This window comes from Triticum aestivum, chromosome 3D (genome assembly GCF_018294505.1).
Source record: "Triticum aestivum cultivar Chinese Spring chromosome 3D, IWGSC CS RefSeq v2.1, whole genome shotgun sequence".
In the NCBI taxonomy this organism is placed as follows: Eukaryota; Viridiplantae; Streptophyta; class Magnoliopsida; order Poales; family Poaceae; genus Triticum; species Triticum aestivum.
In genome coordinates, this window is record NC_057802.1 from 585181714 (window position 1) to 585185491 (window position 3778).

At 44.2% G+C, this 3778-nt stretch overlaps 1 long non-coding RNA gene across 1 annotated transcript; it reads left to right on the forward strand.

Moving 5' to 3' along the window:
• Positions 1-1310: 1310 nt before the first annotated feature.
• LOC123075650 (uncharacterized) lies at positions 1311-3217 on the forward strand. The gene is made up of 3 exons (XR_006436178.1): positions 1311-1501; positions 1584-1695; positions 2913-3217. It is a non-coding gene; the product is annotated as an uncharacterized lncRNA (long non-coding RNA).
• Positions 3218-3778: the final 561 nt, after the last annotated feature.

The window sequence follows — 3778 nt, forward strand, 5'->3', positions numbered from 1 at the left end:
GTCGGCGTTGACTAAACCAAATATATAAGAAGGTAATTTTGAATAGATTCAGCTAATGCCGTGAATGGATGGAACGGAGCGTTTGGATTTTAAGCATGTCATTCGAATGTTTTTTCGTGGCAACTTTAGTTGTTAGAACATGACAACTCTGTCCTAGTTTGTTTTTTTGTCAAAAAATTGTCATGTTTGCCTACCTCGCGTGAACTAAAGTTGCCATGAAAAATGTTCGGATGACATGCTTAAAATTCGAACGTTCAGGATTTATTATTTCCGTAATGTTAATTATTCATTAAATTCCTCAAAATAAATTCTTTAAATTTGTAGCCAAACACGTATATAAGAAGATAATAATTTTGAATAGATACAGCTGAAGCCGTACTGAATGGATGGAATGGGGCATGATCAAATGTGGGCGTACAGCAGGCGCCGGAAGTCGTCGCGAAGTGCAGTGTCCATGGACGAGAGGATGCGGACACTGCCTTGTGGGTCCTGCCCGCCGACGCCGTGTGGAAAAACCCGTCGCGCTACTGCGCGGCGAGCTGCATCGCCCGCGGCTTCCCCCACCTGAAGCCCGCCTCGTACATAGGCATGCCCAGCCAGCTGACCACCATCAGCTCCGTCTCCGGCATGCTTCCCGCATGCATCACTGGCCGGCCGACCATCTCCACGTAGTCGATCACCGAGCGCACCACCTCGTCGTCTACCCGGCGGACGGTGCCGCTGATCCGGCCGGCGACGGAGGCCAGCTCCTCCGAGCGGATCTCCCCCACTTTGCCCGCGGTGCCCACCATGATGATCCCGTTGCCGAAGTACCTGTCGGGGAGCGGCGGCCTCAGGCTGCGCCGGACGTTCGCCGTGAAGGTGAGGCGCGTCGTGGCGTCCGGAGGCAGCCGGCGGGCCACGCACAGGCACCGCCACACGTGGGCGCTCAGGGCGCAGAAGGTGCTCACGCGCCCGACTCCGCCGCCGGCGCAGGCGCGCTTGAGAGCGGCCACCTGGTCCTTGGAGAGGACGAAGATCTCGTTGACCAGGGCTGCCGACGACTCGGATGGGCTTAGCGTCGGGCAGAACACGGTGAGGGCGTCGGGGTGCACGACGGGCGGGGAGCGCGCGCGGAGGAGGGTGCGGTCATGGCATGGTAGTTGTCTAAATTGTGCTTCGTTGTATTCTTTACGAGCCAAGCAGGAAACCCAAGGATACATGTGTAGTTAATATCATCTTATGGTTTTGTGGTTGAATATAATTAGTTGCCATCATACTTAATATTCTCCTTTGCCCAATATGGTATGTAAGGAAGATTCTATGTAGTATGTGTTTGAATGTGTGAACTATTGATTCAGTGATGTAAGGCTACCCCATATGTACTTATCATGTATTCAGTTATGTAAAGCTATACCGTGTTTTTTCTACAGGATAGGTTCAAGCCAAGTAGCTAACATCCCCTTCTACCCAAGGTCAAGCATTCAGCGGCGGTATCAGAGGAGACATCGTCACGCGGAAGGTTGGTACCTCGAGCCATACTTATCTCTTATGATTCTTTCTTTTCTCTTGCCACTGAGTTCAATCCCTCTTTTCCCATGCAGCCCCTTCTCTGGACAAGCAAAAGCTCTGGCCGCCATGGATGCCAATGAGATTCTCGACCAAGGTTCACCTGGGCCTGCATCCTCCAAAAACAAGATGCATCCACTTATCAAGGTTAGCCGGAAGTTACCAACTTGCTTTGTAAAAGTCTTGGGATTTTTAAAGTTTGTAGGAACCCTTTTTGAATAGACGAACATTTTAGATATTTGCTTGCAAGACCAAAAGAAAATATGTTGACAAATGAACCTGCTTATGCAGAATGCTTTTGAGGATATTCATACAAAATTCTTTGTCAGTGTGCTTGCTTGACTGGGTTAATAAGAAGAATCATGCAACAGTCAAGAAAATGAACTATTGCCCATGTACAGATCAAGTGATTTTAGTCTCCCTTTCGGGAGAATGGCCTTGAGTACTTTTCATTCGTATGCATTCCATACTCAGGGAATAAGTCTTGTGTATGTGTGTGTATACTGGAATTGTAACTCACTGTAGTAATTCATAATTAGTTCCATCTTTTACTTTGATACTGCAAAAATAGGGAGGAAATATTGTGTGAGTCAGTATCTCAAAGATAAACAGGGGAAGATTCTAATATGCGGTGTCTCGGGCTGTTGATTTTTTAGGCTTATTTTGGCCATAGATTTATCCTGTTCATACGCTTAAATAAAATAGTTAAAGTTCATGTCTATAATTCGTATGAAAAAATATGGGATGTGCTTTCGAATCTGCAATATTTTCATACTATAGGGTTTACTTCTTTCAGCTCTTGGTTGTATGCCTGAACAGAATAACCGAAGTTCGAATTTATGTGGGGTAACAAACTAAATATGAGAAGCATTTGTCATGTTCTAAGAAATAGTATATTGTAAACGATCGGGTGAATTTTGCACTTCCATTTCTGGGTGTGTTGTTTCAGGATTTTGGAGCTTCCTGTCTCTATTTCTGGATGCCTTTTGTGGTTTCAAATAGTGGTGCTTCTCAAGTTGTTTTGTTTGCAGGTCTGGCAATATTCATTTGCGCCTAGCTCCTAACGTACATGGATCAATCATTTTATTATTTTGTCATCTCATGTACTTTCACATGATGTTAGAGTTCATTGTCTGAATTGTTATTTAGGTGGTAGCTTTGTGAAAATAATAATAATTAGAAGCTCAGAACCGTGAGAGATCGATGGTATTTCCAAACTGGAATGGCAATGCTAAGTCTAAATTTTACATTCAAGTGGAAATCATGTTGGTATTTGGTGCATGACAAGGTGCAAATTTCCTAACTTTTGCAAGATGGTCTGCTTGGTTTGTGCTGATCTGCTTAAGTCTTTGTTCAACGATTAGATACGAAGTCTACTCGCCAGGAGGAGCATGAATAGTACATCGAGAGAGGAAGTAGGAGTTCTCCGAAATGATCATCTACAAGCACAGTACATATTTGTTGATTGCTAGCACTATCTATGTTTCCATAGCATTGTTTCCAACTGCTGTAACACCTATTTTTACAATTTAAGGTATGAACTACCTGGCTTTATTTTGAACTTATGTACTGATGTAGAATGATGGCTCCTGTTTTTTACTTGCTGGTATGAACTGTTTTGTTGTATTTTGTAAAGCTCAAGAATTTACTTATGATGCTAACTAACATTGCTACAACATTTGTATAGACTACCTCTAATAATTATCCTTTCCTTGCCATTTGGCATTTTTTTTGTACAATTGCTCATTATCTTATCAATCACTACTAGAAAATTGGGCTTTGGTCACAGGGCAATATTCACATTAGTCCCGGTTCAGTCACGAACCGGGACTAATGTGAGCATTGGTCCCGGTTCGTGCGGCCAGGGGCCTGCCGGGCCTCGTGGGGGCATTGGTCCCGGTTCGTCCGGCCCCTTTGGTCCCGGATGGTGGGACAAACCGGGACCAAAGGGCCACGCTCCTGGCCCACCACCCTTTAGTCCCGGTTCATACCACAAACCGGGACTAAAGGGCCGGTCCTAAATAAAAATAGCAGCAGTAAAATAAATAAAAATAAAATAATTAAAGTAAAATACATAAGTAATTAGAAATAAAATAAATAAGTTTTTTGTTGTAAGTACAAACAAAACAAAACAAATAAAGCAAAAGAGAAAAAAAATAGAGGAAAAAAATTATGCCACCTACTGGGCCACCACGGCCTGAATACGACTAGAAACCCATCCATGGGCCAG